Consider the following 17,068-nt stretch of genomic DNA (forward strand, 5'->3'; position numbering starts at 1 on the left):
ACTTTCCTAACAAAAGCAATAAACCCACAGCCACTCTCCCACCTCTTACTGTCTAGCAGCAGCTACTGTTTCTGATATGCGCACAGCACAGACAGTCCAGATGTTCATCATGCACGCAGTACTCCGTACCAGACAACACAGCCGTTGCAGCGCGAAGGCAGATTAGGGAAGCGCCTGCTGTGCAGAGGAAGGGGTGTACAAAGGAACTGTGCTTGCTGAGCAAATCAGTAGGTAGCACACATCTCTGTTCTAGAAGGGATCTGGAGGCAGGACTTCCCAGAACTTCAGTGGCGTGAGAATGAGTGCAGTGTGTGGCACCCAGGGAGGCAATAGCATCAGCCGTGCATGTACTGTTCTACAGATACTAGAGCCCACCTCTCCCCGTGGTCATTAAATTGCATCTACAATATGTGGCGGCGCCCATTGTGGTAAGGATTTTTGTTTATGTGTTTGTATCACAAGCGGTGTCCCATATAGGAGATATGTTCAGCTGGGAATCTCAGCTGCTGGACCGGCTCATCTTTCCATCGACCCTTTTAGCATTTGCCAGAACTGCCAGATGGCAAGTCTGGCCCTGGCTGCTGGTCCTGGTATAAACAACTAACAATAATGTCCATTAGGTGCATCAGACTCCCAATATCCCCAGCAGAAAACTGAGTACAGATGTGAGCAGGGTACATAGCAACAAACGAATAATACATGGACATCACAGGATTAGTAGGATCAGTACAGATTGTCCTCAGTATGTCCTGCACTGTCTCACCTCCCACAGTGGTGATACCACCAGTAATGTCCATTATGTGCATCAGACTCCCAATATCCCCAGCAGAATACAGAGTACAGATGTGAGCAGGGTACATAGTAATGGAGGAATAATACAGGGACATCACAGGATAAGTAGGATCAGTACAGATTGTCCTCAGTATGTCCTGCACTCTCTCACCTCCCACAGTGGTGATACCACCAGTAATGTGCAGGGTCAGGAGATGGAGATTAGTTGGTAGTGAGGAAATCACAGAAATGACAATACAAGCTTTGTTATAAACCTACACAAATATGAATGCAAAGAGTGTGGTAGCAAGTAAGAACCAAACGCCACATGAACCTGTCTGACATCCATGTGGGGTAACACAGCTGGATGTGGTGCTTGTTTGTTAGTATTTATCATATTTTTTGACCTGAACTTTTTTGTACATTGTTGTTCTATCTGGAATAGTGTCCAATTGTCCTCTCGGTGGTGCACATGTTCTGTGATGGCCTAGATCAGCGGTTTCCAACGCGGTCCTTAAGGCAACCAACAGTTCAAGTATTATGACCCGTACACACAGAGCGATCATACGATATCGCTGGCTGATCGCCTCGCACTGTGCCTGGTGTGTTGGATGATCTATATAGATTATCCAACACACCACCAACTGCCCACCAACTATAGCGACCCATGATCAGCAATCGCGGGTCCCTATAGTAACCACCTGTTCGATATCGAGCAGGTTGGGCAGCATGCACAGCCGATGGACGAGATCGCTATCGTCCATACGTGCCCGCGCATCGCTGATTGTTCAGGGGTTGGCAGTTATCGCATTAGAGAGATCCCTGACTGAGCACAAGTGGTTAAATCAACTTGACTGAGGTGCTAATTAAGCCATCTGGTCAAGCATGAATATCCATACAACCTGGGATGACTTGATTACCAAGTTTGGGAACCTCTGGCCTAGATGTAAGATCTAGCGATTTGTCAGCATACGCTGGGTCGGTATTGGTCAGTCAGACAATTACTAGGACTCATTCAGAACTGGATATAAGCTGACATAAAGCTGTATTACCCTGTCACTTTAGGTACCGGTGATTATAGCTATATATTGGGGTTGCACCAGCTCTTCGTATTCCTAGGTTCTTGTTATGCAGTTTGTTTTGGTTTTTAGATTTATCCTAACTTTGCTTTTAGTATCTGTATACTGTGACTGTCTTAGTATTGCATTTCTCATACCCAAACAAGAAAGGTTTTGTCTTACACGTGTGCCCCTCTTTCCTGTCTCCTGTCACACCGCTATGGTGTTGGGGATTTGCTCTCTATTGGGCACCTGCATGGATACACTGGACCACCCTGTTATTACGTCCTGTCATGATATATATCAGCATTTTGTTGATACCTATGTCTTAGAAAATATGTGATCTCTATTGTATGTGTTACATGGACGGAATTACAGCACTGTGCGAGTATTCCTAATCCTGCATCTTGCAGAAATGACATTGTACACAAACCATGAATAATAAAAGGAATTGCTTTCTATGAATAACTGGACGTTACAGGTCTATTATGTGCAGGATGTTACTCTCATCTTTAATGAAAGGACCATATTATACCAAAGAAGGAAAGCCAGGACATCTATATAATATGTAATAAAATGACTCTGATGTAGAAAATGTTGCTTCACTTCTGTGTTCAGTCATAACTTGGGTATAAAAGAAAGGGTGGGGTGTGGAGGGAGAGGGTGATATACGACAGGCAATATCTTATATACCTATAACCATTATTATACTGTTACCAGGGTTCCCATATAGTGTGATATAGAAAGGGCGGGGTGTGGAGGGAGAGGGCATACCTCCGGGACAGTCCCGTCTTTCTGGGACTGTCCCGCCTGCGGGCTGCAGTGTCCCGCGGTGGGGGGGAAGTTGGGGAGAGCACACCCGCTGCTCTGCCTAGCAGAGCAGCGGGTGTGCAGAAGGTGAACAGATGCCGTGCGCATCGCACGGCATCTGTTCACTAGCGTAGGGAGAACCTGGGGGGCTGCCCAGCATCTCGGAGAGTGCTGGGCACGCCCCCTATGGTGACGAAAACGGGGGGAAGCCGCGAGGCTCCGCCCAGTTTTCAGTTGGCTCCACCCCATTTTTAGAAGCCACGCCCCTTTTCCGGACGAGCGCGCCCTGTCCCTCCTTCAGCTGTTGAAAAGTTGGGAGGTATGAGAGGGTGATATACGACAGGCAGTAGCTTATATATCTATAACCATTATTATACTGTTACCAGGGTTCCCATACAGTCTGATATAGAAAGGGCGGGGTGTGGGGGGAATGAGGGAGAGGGTGATATATGACAGGCAGTAGCTTAGATACCTATAACCATTATTATATTGTTACCAGGGTTCCCATATAGTGTGATATAGAAAGGGCGGGGTGTGGGGAGGATGAGGGAGAGGGTGATATATGACAGGCAGTAGCTTATATATCTATAACCATTATTATACTGTTACCAGGGTTCCTATATAGTGTGATATAGAAAGGGCTGGGCGTGGGGGGAATGTGGGAGAGGGTGATATATGACAGGCAGTAGCTTAGATACCTCTAACCATTATTATATTGTTACCGGTGTTCCCATATAGTGTGATGTAGAAAGGGCTGGGCGTGGGGGGAATGTGGGAGAGGGTGATATATGACAGGCAGTAGCTTATATACCTCTAACCATTATTATATTGTTACCAGGGTTCCCATATAGTGTGATATAGAAAGGGTGGGGTGTGGGGGAATGAGGGAGAGGGTGATATATGACAGGCAGTAGCTTATATACCTCTAACCATTATTATATTGTTACCAGGGTTCCTATATAGTGTGATATAGAAAGGGTGAGGTGTGGGGGGGATGAGGGAGAGGGTGATATATGACAGGCAGTAGCTTAGATACCTATAACCATTATTATATTGTTACCAGGGTTCCCATATAGTGTGATATAGAAAGGGCGGGGTGTGGGGGGATGAGGGAGAGGGTGACATATGACAGGCAGTAGCTTAGATACCTATAACCATTATTATATTGTTACCAGGGTTCCCATATAGTGTGATATAGAAAGGGCGGGGTGTGGGGGGGGGGGGGTGAGGGAGAGGGTGATATATGACAGGCAGTAGCTTAGATACCTATAACCATTATTATATTGTTTCAAGGGTTCCCATATAGTGTGTTATAGAAAGGGCGGGGTGTGGGGGGAATGAGGGAGAGGGTGATATGACAGGCAGTAGCTTAGATACCTCTAACCATTATTATATTGTTACCATGGTTCCCATATAGTGTGATATAGAAAGGGCAGGGTGTGGGGGGAATGAGGGAGAGGGTGATATATGACAGGCAGTAGCTTAGATACCTCTAACCATTATATTGTTAACAGGGTTCCCATATAGTGTGATTTAGAAAGGGCGTGGTGTGGGGGGAATGCGGGGGAGGGGGATATATGACAGGCAGCCTGGTGTAATGGTTACAAGGACCTGTGTATACTGACAAAAGACGCTGTGACCCAGAAAGGGGTAATGTGTCTGGTTTAAGTCATCCATGATAATAGGACAATTCCACCTTATACAGGGACAAATGTACCTGCTCCTCTGCACATTACCCACCTTTAGTTACAGGACTGGAGGAAGTTCCATTTCTCCTTCATCCACTAGGGGACACTGGAGCATAGACATTGGGGTATAGACGGTGGTAGAGTAGAGCCTGACACTTTAAATAATTCAGAAGTGTGACTGGCTCCTCCCCCTCTTTGTCCCATCAGCCCCAGTTTATAAATTGTGCCTGAGAGAGCCGATGCACAGTGGGGCTGTCTCCAACCCCTTAGTATTTTATTTATTTTTACTTTACAAAAACAGCCAAGTCTGCCTAGATTAGGGACCTTTCGCCACCTCTGTGCAAGAAGAAACGACAGCCAGACTGCAAACTCACTTGTCTCCGTGAGGCCCGCCACAGCTGGAAATGGCAGGAGCGGTGGAGAAAGCTGTCACACATGGTGACCGCAGCTACCCAATTCCACCTTCCACTCCATAGTAGTGGGTGGAAGAGAGCACTTACTGTCAGTAACTGGCTGTTAAAATGTAGCTAAGCTTAGTGACAGCCGGGTCTATCACTATTATACGGTCCCCGCTGTACAGAGAGGCGGATTTCCTTTCCAGTTGCCGCGCACCCCACACGCAGGCGCCGCCATTTCCCATTGCCCGCAGCTTACAACACGCTGGAGGTTAGTTATATACAGCTGCTGTGATAGGACGCCTGCTTCCCTTCTCTATACTCAAGAGAGGGAGACAACCACGTCCCGCTGCTCCCATAACAGGGAGTTAGCAGTGGTTTGCCCCCTTCCCCCCCGTAAGCAGGGGGAGGGTGTGAGGGGGCTTCGACCCCCAGCTTCTGCCATTACATTGGCGCCGTGGCTGGGGGCAGAGCTTAGCAGCGGCTCGGGCGTGCCAGCAACCTCGTAGCCAGTCGCTATTATTGTATATGGGAAGTTAGCAGCTCTGTGTACAGGGCAGTTCTGTGTGATGTGGAATGTCTTGTTAGCGAGGGCTCATACACTGCATAATTGTGACTATTATGTTACTCCAGATCCTTCCTTGTCACAGTCGGCTAATAACAATGCAGCCTATAGATATCCACGAGCTGCTATTGCCGAGCTTTCCTAGTGTTTTGTCTCAATGGTAATCTCCTTAGCACCATATAGACCCAGGTTCAGGTTCCGTGTGTCAACAATATTCAATATATATTATCACTGTATATATACTAATATTAAAGCTGCGTTTATAATATGCAGCACAGATGGTAATGGTGGCATTACTGCTTCATCGTGTCCGCTTCAGCAGCACATACACTAAAATTGGAACGAATATCGCCCCTGCGAGCCCAGGGAGCAAGGATTTCAATGGAAATTTTTTTTGTGAAGGGTTCCATAATGGTTCCCACTATAGTCCTTCTGGTGGAGTTTATATGTTCTCCCTGTGCTTGTGTGGGTTCCTTCGGTTTTCTCCCACAAATACTAGTAAGTTATTGGCTTACAACAAAGAATGAGCCCTAATGTGTAAGACATTACCATGACCATGACAAACTATGTAGATGTATATATGTTTCTATTATATGCTCACTTCTGCAGCACATACACAACATTTGGAGTGGTCTCTAATAGCCCAGGGAGTGATAGATGACCTGGCTCTACGTTCTAAGCCTCGGGATCTACAACCTAACTTTGTGATAAGCAATTAGATTCCTACAAGAAGTTTAATCCTTACCTATTCATCTTTATAGCTCCGCTTCTGTCAGCGATTCAGGGCGGTATATACATTTTATATATATATATATATATATATATATATATATACACACACTACCATTCAAAAGTTTGGGGTCACTTAGAAATTTCCTTATTTGAAAGAAAAGCACTGTTTTTTTCAATGAAGATAACATTAAATTAATCAGAAATACACTCTATACATTGTTAATGTGGGAAATGACTATACTAGCTGCAAATGTCTGATTTCTGAAGGAATATCTACATAGGTGTATAGAGGCCCATTTCCAGCAACCATCACTCCAGTGTTCTAATGGTACATAGTGTTTGCTAAACGCGTTAGAAGACTAATGGATGATTAGAAAACCCTTGTGCAATTATGTTAGCACAGCTGAAAACGGGTTTGGTCATTAGATAAGCTATAAAACTGGCCTTCCTTTGAGCTAGTTGAGTATCTTAGGCATCACATTTGTGGGTTCGATTATACTTTCCAAATGGCCAGAAAAGAAAACTTTAATGTGAAACTCAACAGTCTATTCTTGTTCTTAGAAATGAAGGCTATTCCATGCGAGATATTGCCAAGAAACTGAACATTTCCTACAACGGTGTGTACTACTCCCTTCAGAGAACAGCACAAACTGGTTCTAACCAGAGTAGAAAGAGAAGTGGGAGGCCCCGGTGCACAAATGTGCACAAGACAAGTACATTAGAGTCTCTAGTTTCAGAAATAGATGCCTCACAAGTCCTCAATTGGCAGCGTCATTAAATGGTACCAGCAAAACGCCAGTGTCAACGTCTACAGTGAAGAGGTGACTCCAGGATGCCGGCCTTCTAGGCAGAGTGGCCGAGAAAAAGCCATATCTGAGACTGGCCAATAAAAGGAAAAGATTAATATGGGCAAAAGAACACAGATATTGGAAAGAGGAAGATTGGAAAAAAGTATTATGGATAGACGAATCTTAAGTTTGAGGTGTTTGGATCATACAGAAGAACATTTGTGAGATGCAGAACAAGTGAAAAGATGCTGGAAGAGTGCCTGACGCCATCTTTCAAGGATGGTGGAGGTAATGTGATGGTCTGGGGCTGCTTTGGTGCTGGTAAAGTGGGAGATTTGTACAAAGTAAAAGGGATTTTGAATAAGGAAGACAATTGCTCCATTTTGCAATGTCATGCCATACCCTGTGGACAGCGCTTGATTGGAGCCAATTTCCTCTTCCAACAGGACAATGACCCAAAGCACACCTCCAAATTATGCAAGAACTATTAGGGAAGAAGCAGGCAGCTGGTATTTTGTCTGTAATGAAGTGCCCAGCGCAATCACCAGATCTCAACCCCTTTGAGCTGTTGTGGGAGCATCAAGTCATCCAACTTGTGGGAGGTACTTCAGGAAGCGTGGGGTGAAATTTCTTCAGCTTACCTCAACAAATTAACAGATAGAATGCCAAAGGTCTGCAATGCTGTAATTGCTGCAAAAGGAGCATTCTCTGACAAAAGCAAAGTTTGAAGGACAAGATTATTATTTCAAATAAAAATCATTATTTCTAACCTTGCCAATGTCTTGACTATATGTTCTATTCATTTTGCAACTCATTTGATAAATAAAAGTCAGTTCATGTAAAACACAAAATTGTCTCGGGTTACCCCAAACTTTTGAACGGTAGTGTATATACGTGTGTCCTGTGGCTATCTTGTCAGTAGGTACATGTATATAAAGATATGTAAGTACATGTGTGTTCCTGGGGCACTGTGGTCCAGGTACAGTGGTAGCAGGATGTTCTAATGATGAATCATGGAGCCAGAATGAATGAAGTAATCTTGCTCAAAACACTCCACGCTGAGCTCACTGATCTAGTCTGATCTTGCAACTTTGCTTGATTCGTACTTGGATGGAGGACCACCTAGGAATACCAGGGGCTATGCAGTATTTTCCAAGTGCATTCTATACAGTATATATTATGTATACACAGATGCATAGATACACTAGACTTCTCATGTAAGATAATCTGTAATTATAATGATCTTTTGGCCATTTTCCTTGAGAAAATCTCTAACACTATATAGGTACCCTCTTTTGGCTATCCTCCAAAGTTCCATAACCTACCCATACATGCCTGGTGACTTCTATATCCACACAATATATATAAGGTATGCACTTACATGGGGGCTCTAGGTGCCTAGGTTCAGCTCCGGTTGTTTTAGAAAGGGCATTCTGCCTCACCATTCTTAGGTCTTGGGCTGTCGCATCTCGTCCTTGGTCTAGATCTAGTGTAGTTCTGTCTCCATCATTTTCTACTAAGAATTCAGTTTTCTAGGTAATATATAAGCAAGTTGATCCGCTGGTGCAGGAGTCTGATACTAATCCTTTCAAAGGGATTGATTTCTCATGCATATCTTTGTATGTATGTGTATATACTTATATATATCCATTCTTTGTATGAATAGTTCATTATAATCGGGAACACCTATTTACAACCCTTACTGGGGTTGTAATACAGATATATCCCTTCTTTTATTGGGATAAGTAACACATGCTGTATCCGTGTACTCGTACCCTTCTCAACATACAACCATAATACTTGTCGCAGTCTGTGCTAAGATAATTTAGCAAGTTAAATCTCTTAGCTGTAGCCCCAATAATGAATATAGGAAATCCAGGTTCTATCCCATCCTCAGGGCCTTTTTCCTTACATTGTAGCAGTTACAGCTACTATGCCTGAGGGCCATCAGCCAAGACCCAGGCCTGGGTGGTATTACATGGTGGGTATCACGTACATCTTTGACCTTGCAGCTCATTTTTATTGTTTGTTTTCAATACCCCTATCGTTGTGACCACTTTAAAGGTCAAGGTTCACTAATGGTTGAGCCATTGATACTTCCATGTGTACCTCGACCGGTACAGGGTCTTAGTTATTATCTTATGCTATCTTGGGATTTTGCCTTTTTTAGCTAAAATACACTTCCCCTTTATAAGTATTTCTATAATGGTACCCTAACAGTCCGTTTTTTGGGGGTTATGTATATTCTCTATATGGATACACATCCCTCATGGTAACGTTCCAGTAAAGTCATAGAATGCAGTCCTGTTGCATGACCTACATGTCTCCACTAACAATTCTCCTAGTTTCTACAGTATTTTCTGCTGCAACTCTCCAGGCTGAGAACCGAGCTGTAGAGCACAGGGTTTTAGACCACTGATGCTATGCTCTATATGACGAGATGGGTTGCTGAGAGTTTGGAACCTTGGCGGTCCCTGTTTCGGTTTGGCTGCAGGGTAGGCTAGATCTCAGCGCTTCCCACCCGGGAGGCTCGGTTTGGGACGTCCCCACTGTTTTGACTTCCAGTGTCCCCTAGTGGATGATGGAAAAAACATAATTTGGTAATTAACGGTAAATCCATTTCTCCAATTCCACAAAGGACACTGGACGCTGCGTTCCTGCCATTTTGTTTGGTTCATTATATGGTTGTATGACTGCATGTGTTCCCTGCAGTGGGTTCCTCTGTCCTCCTTTAGTCGGTCTTCTTCCGTACTGTGATCTCCTTCTCTTCGTTTGCTTGTTGACCTCAGTCTCTTCTCGGGCTCAGTTTCTAAACTGGGGCTGATGGGACATGGAGGGATGATGGGGCATAGAGGGGGAGTAGCCAGTCACACTTCTGTGTTATTTAAAGTGCCAGGCACCACTCTACTACCGTCTATACCCCACTGTCTCGAGCTCCAGTGTACCCTGTGGAATCGGAGAAATTGATTTACCGGTAAGTACCAAAATCCTGTTTTTGCTGGAACCATCGATGGTAAATCTCCACATTTTCTCACATGACAATGGGCCTGATTCAGACCCACTCGCGAGCGGCTGTCCGCTCGCAAGTGGGTCGATGTTATGCACTGAGCATTCGCACGACGGAGGGAGCTCCGTCGTGCGCATGCGCCAGACGCGACGAGCGAAGGAAAGTCCTTCGCTCGTTGTGTCCGATCAAAGGGGGCGTGCTGTCAATGTTGATTGACAGCACGCCCCCTTTGGTGGGCGTGCCGGGGGCGTGCCTCCCTGACGGGGGCGTTCCCACGGGAACGCCTCCCGTCAGAAGCCGGCCCACTGACATCACTAGTGATGTCAGTGGGAGTGATTTTGGCTCTGATAGAGCCAAAATCACTCCGGAGCTTGCGGTTGAAAACCTCAACCGCAGGCTCCGGCTCGCAATTTCGATGGTCGCGATGGTCTCGACCATCGCGGCCATCACAAAGCACGCTCGTATAGCCTGTGGGTGGTGACCCACAGCTATACGAGCGTCCAGGAGGACGCTCCATGAAAATGGAGCCCGGCCCTCATTCAGAGCGTGCGCTCTGCTCAGAGCGTACGGCTCTGAATGAGGGCCAATGTTAATAACTGGTGTTACCGATGTTTGCATTATAGTAGTAATTGGACATAAAGAGAACATTGTGTCAATGTAATTAGCAGTCATCATAAAACAATATTTAGGCCTACACATTTATCCCGGAACATCGATGGTTTCCGATGTTTCCATACAAGACACCTCCTCGTCTCCTCAGTGCTGGCTGAGCTGACTCCTCCTGTTACTAATAGTGGTAGACTGGCTGCTACTGTGCGTCTTGTTCTGCAGTGATCACACATTGCTCCACGACCCATGTGACTGCCCTGACAGACTGCGAGTTTAACCAGGCAGCAGAGTACTCAGTCATTGGCAGGCAGTGACATGCTGAGTGCCACGTCACGTCAGAGTGACTGCCCACCACCCAAGATACCTGCTCCTGTGCTGCATGCCTGACTGATCATTCTGTGCATTAGGCGGGGAAAGGCTGGCCGTGGGAGCAAGTTACAGTGATCCAACATCGGAACAAAACTATTGTGAAGAAACAATGGAACCTCGTCATCTTTGGGTAAACCATCAACCATTGAAAACAAACCATTGTCGGTTACCATCAGTACCATATAGCTGACCAGTCATTTGAGAGCCACTCAGTTGTTTTTGGTGAGGTACAGTCTGTAGGTCCATGGAAAACTAATTTGGTTTAAATCATGTTAAGTTGTATAAGGTTCAATCAGTCTCCAAAACAATCTTGGCAAAAACAAACAAGATCCTATCACACCTTTTTCTACAGTACCTTGTATCCGTGAGCAGAGGTGGATCTACTGTGAAACTAATGAAGCTTAAGCTTTAGGACCTCTAACCCCGGAGGGGCCCTAACGCAATTTTTTTTTAATGAGTGAATTTTTCAAAATCAATATATTTTAAGTGTGTTATTAAAATTAAGGTTATTTTAGTGATAGAATCATAAGCCAATAGGTTGAAGTACTTAATATTGACCTTAGAATATGCTCTACAGTAGTGCATGTAGGGAGATTTCTGAGTACCCAGAAACCCCCCCTGATCAGTACTGGCCGGCAGACACTCTGCAGTTCCGACCAAAGGATGGCTCTTATGAGGAATCAAGAAAAATCAAGACATTCATAGTCAGATGGACATTTGGTACAGCCAATGTTATGGTTACCTGACGTAGATCAGTCCAAGCGCTGTTCGGACTGATTGAACATGGAAACAACAGTCATGTCTGATTGTCCTATATGTTGATTGGATACTGCGGATGTCAATCATAATTAACAGCGCTTGGACTGATCTACGTCAGGTAACCATAACATTGCCTGTACCAAATGTCCATCTGACTATGAATGTCTTGATTGGTTATCCTCATACATAAGAGAGGAACCAATCATGAGGAGTACCTAAGCTGCACTATGAACAAGCACAGCTAACGCTCGTCAGTGTCCCAGTCCTGCGGTCACGTGGTGCGCACACGTGATCAGCAAGCCGGCCGGCCCTCCACCTCCAGGGAAAATGCTACAAGCAGGTTCCTATTATGTCTCCTTCTGGGTTAGTAACGCTGAGCAGGTAAGTGGCGTTGACATCCCTGCGCTACCTGCGGTAACAGGGCGGACTGCCACTATCCCCCTCAGCTTGATACTTCCCCTCTATCTTTCTTATGATGCAGACTGCTCTCCTTCTCCTATGCTATCCTCTATGTTCCACCATATGATGGTAAGGAGTAGAGGGGGGTTAGTTATTCAGACATCAGTGTTGTTATGCGTTATTTGTTTTATCACAGCTGCTATTATTAACCCTAATTCTGCCAGCAACACATATCAGGCTTCAATATAGCAATTAACCTGTTCTCCAATTAAATACAGCATGTTGATTATTGCAAGCAGATTGCTGCTTCCTGATTTATAGCTGTGCTCTCCCTGTTTAACAATTTTTTATATACAGGTTGGCTTTAAGCTTTAAAATTGCCATTGATACTCATGAGTGGAGTCTTGTAAAAGGTTTTTGATATTTGACACTGAAGGTGAACAAACAGGATACTATGTGTTGATGATTAATTGATACTGAATATAATCATACATGCATTTATTTTAAACATCTTGTATCTATAATATATACAATGTGGATTTGCTACTTAACACATGTAAGCTCAGATGGTACATTTATGTGAATGCCTGCATTCCAGTGTCTTTTCCTGATACAAGTGTTATATCCAGGCCCACTGATGTGACTATCTCTTATACCTGTATTCTCTATGTTGTCTGGTTTATCTTATCTAATAAGGTTATATAGCAATGTGTTTATACAAGGCACATATCCTATTCTCACCTGTGGGATCAGCCTAATATTAATCACACAACTATTTTGTCACACACATATATATTCTAACCTGCTGGATAGGATTTATATGGAGATTGATATATTAATATATTGGATTGAGGTTTTTTTCTAGAAACTGAAATACTGGTGCTAATTGGATACAAAATATGAAATAGATATAATAATGGTTATATTAATGCCGCAAGTTCATATAGCCGGTACTCTTCTGGCAACAATATTAATTTAACCAACAACTCCCAGTGAACTGCGCAAAAATCATAGATTGCATACATAAATATGCTGGATTGACACAAGGCTTCCTTTATACGAAAGATTTATTAAATAAATAAATACAACACATACACATATAATAGCTAAATGGCTAATTCACCATAAATAGCCTACTTTTCTAAAAAATTAAATATCCAGCCAGTGTCACCTGGGGAATAAGAATGGTTACATCCAAGATAACAAAGATGACTTTTATGTTCACCAGCAGATTATTTACAATTGTAAGTGAAACAATGTCTCTATATGTCTTCCATAGGCAGAATTAGTAACTTATGTTCACCGGCTTGATGTAAATAGAACACGGAGTTCCCAATAGCAATTTAGTATCTTTGTATACTCGCAACAATCGGAGTACTACACGTGCTGTTATGTAAGAGGCCTGCAGTACCTCTCACCTCTGAAGGTCCAAGTGGGCAAAAACGGGAATGTGTAGTACACTGTATAGCATAAATTGGCATCCAGTACTCACACTACCCATGTTCCTCTCAGTGCTGTACGTCACAGAGTTGGTGGACACGCTGGATCTGCACCCACTCGTACCTCCGGTATTTGCTCGGCTGCTAGCATGTCCAACCGCCTCCTCCCGTCAGAGTGGGGAGAGGTGTATACGCTGTGGCTGATGTACACATGCAGCTCAAGTTGTTGAGCTCGTATAGCCGGAAGGAGCTCCCCCGTGTGTAGTCTGGGAGCTCAGGTGCTTGTACGCTGGAAAAGAGTCCCCGTAAATTGAGACAGAAGCACAGTGTTGCGGAAGCAATTGGGAAAAGCCACCTCTGTGGGTAACAGGAATAGACAGGTAGTCCTGAATCGACGCGTTTCGCTCTCATCCAAGGGCTTTTTTTTTTCTGCCGACAAATTGCAGCAAATTTGTAAACCCCTTTGATTTCTACTACCATGTATAATATCAAAAGTGATATTATGGTTTAATCTATTTGCAGATATTAGCACCTGGAAGTACTTTACATAGTGGAATCATACCTTTATAATTTATGAGAGCTTGTAGGACTGCCGGCATATGGATCACAGTATGATACTGTTTTAATTTGGTATTGATTACATTAATCCATATTTCGCTACTTGCAGCAATTACTACAGGTTGAGTCTCCCATATCCAAAATGCTTGGGACCAGGGGTATTTTGGATAACGGAATATTCTGTATTTTGGAATATTTGAATACCATAATGAAATATCTTGGGAATAGGACCCAAATATACACACAGAATGCATTTATGTGTTATATACACCTTATACACACAGCCTGCAGGTAATTTTATACAATATTCTCAATAATTTTGCGGCTCAAAGTTTGTGTACAGAAATTAAATTCATTTACATTTCATATACACCTTGTACACACAGCGTGAAGGTAATTTTATACAATATTTTTAATTGTGCCTTAGACAAAGTTTGTGTACATTGAACCATCAAAAATCAAAGGTTTCATTATCTGTCATGCCAAAATTATTCCGTATTTTGGAATATTCCGTATTTAGGAATATTTGGATATGGGAGACTCAACCTGTAGTTGATTAGTACATTCTCAGATTCATTATTGAACTCTATTTATTTTAGTTTAATATATAATAAAAGTTGTTTTATCTTTTCAAATCTCCAAGTGTGCCCCCAAACAAAGCCTATTTTTCTCCTCTTTTTTCTTAATATTACTATAATTAAGTTGGTCTTAGGGGAGCACCACTGACCTACCAATTTATACCTATGTACATAAGATATTGGGTAGAAAATAATAACACTGCTTTTTCAGCTATCTATTTAAGTCAGCTTTGGGAGTTTTTGATCAATATTCATAATCCATATTAATACCCACAAAAAAAACCAGATTTCTCTGTGCAGAATTGCCTAAATAACGTCTTTTGTAGAAGTGATTTTATGTAAGTAATATATGTGGAGAACTTGTACAAGCATTAGCAGCACATCCTGCACACTACACCACCAGGGTAATGCCCAGGTAACCAGATGTCACATGTAATCCCAAACACAGCTACATTACACACATTAGCAGCACATCCTGCACACTACACCACCAGGGTAATGCCCAGGTAACCGGATGTCACATGTAATCCCAAGCACAGCTACCTTACACACATTAGCAGCACATCCTGCAAACTACACCGCCAGGGTAATGCCCAGGTAACCAGATGTCACATGTAATCCCAAGCACAGCTACATTACACACATTAGCAGCACATCCTGCACACTACACCGCCAGGGTAATGCCCAGGTAACCGGATGTCACAGGTAATCCCAAGCACAGCTACATTACACACATTAGCAGCACATTACACACATTAGCAGCACATCCTGCACACTACACCGCCAGGGTAATGCCCAGGTAACCGGATGTCACATGTAATCCCAAGCACAGCTACATTACACACATTAGCAGCACATACTGCACACTACACCACCAGGGTAATGCCCAGGTAACCGGATGTCACAGGTAATCCCAAGCACAGCTACCTTACACACATTAGCAGCACATCCTGCACACTACACCACCAGTGTAATGCCCGGGTAACCGGATGTCACATCTAATCCCAAGCACAGCTACCTTACACACATTAGCAGCACATCCTGCACACTACACCACCAGGGTAATGCCCGGGTAACCGGATGTCACATCTAATCCCAAGCACAGCTACCTTACACACATTAGCAGCACATCCTGCACACTATACCACCAGGGTAATGCCCAGGTAACCGGATGTCACATGTAATCCCAAGCACAGCTACATTACACACATTAGCAGCACATCCTGCACACTACACCACCAGGGTAATGCCCAGGTAACCGGATGTCACATGTAATCCCAAGCACAGCTACATTACACACATTAGCAGCACATCCTGCACACTACACCACCAGGGTAATGCCCAGGTAACCGGATGTCACATGTAATCCCAAGCACAGCTACCTTACACACATTAGCAGCACATCCTGTACACTATACCACCAGGGTAATGCCCAGGTAACCGGATGTCACATGTAATCCCAAGCACAGGTACCTTACACACATTAGCAGCACATCCTGCACACTACACCACCAGGGTAATGCCCAGGTAACCAGATGTCACATGTAATCCTAACCACAGGTTACGTAACATGTTATTCCTTCTGGCAGTGTAATATGTGCAGAGTGTTTTCTACTGAGATAATGATCCTGGGCGAACAGCAACATCTGGCACCCAAGGACCTATAACAGGATGAATGGAGTGTGGGAGATCCGGGTGACATAACACTGGAGCTGAGATTTTTATTTATTTATTAAGTTACTTATATAACACCAGCATATCCCATTGTGCTATACACTTGGAAACAGCAGTAATAGAACAAAACTGGATAATAACAGACACACATAGAGGTAAGAGGGCCCTGCTCGCAGGTTTACACTCTATAGGGCGATAAACACATAATATGAAAAATATTTCTCAATAGATATTTCTCAGTCCACACAAATGGTCACTAACCAAAAAAAGAAAACTATGGAAATCGATGAACAGCGCTGCGTATAAGAAATACTGAAAAGCTGCAAATGTGTCCAATAAAATACTAAATTTATTTCACATGCAAACATACACATTTCATTTATATATAAAGAAACAGATGCATCTGTGACACATTAATGTGGATTGTATCAATATAACATAAAAAGTATCAACAGTTACATTCAGTGTAATAATACAGTGAGAATGTAGCTGGAAAAACATGTAAAAACGTATATATCCCCAAGCACAAATAAACCTTCATAAGGTGGCTAGATGCACAAATAAACCTACATAAAGGTGGCTAGATGCACAAATAAACCTTCATAAGGTGGCTAGATGAACAAATAAACCTTCATAAGGTGGCTCGATGCACAAATAAACCTACATAAAGGTGGCTAGATGCACAAATAAACCTTCATAAGGTGGCTAGATGCACAAATAAACCTACATAAAGGTGGCTAGATGCACAAATAAACCTTCATAAGGTGGCTAGATGCACAAATAAACCTTCATAAGGTGGCTAGATGCACAAATAAACCTACATAAAGGTGGCTAGATGCACAAATAAACCTTCATAAGGTGGCTAGATG

Source organism: Taudactylus pleione, unplaced genomic scaffold (genome assembly GCF_031769625.1).
Source record: "Taudactylus pleione unplaced genomic scaffold, aTauple2 ptg000547l, whole genome shotgun sequence".
NCBI lineage: Eukaryota > Metazoa > Chordata > Amphibia > Anura > Myobatrachidae > Taudactylus > Taudactylus pleione.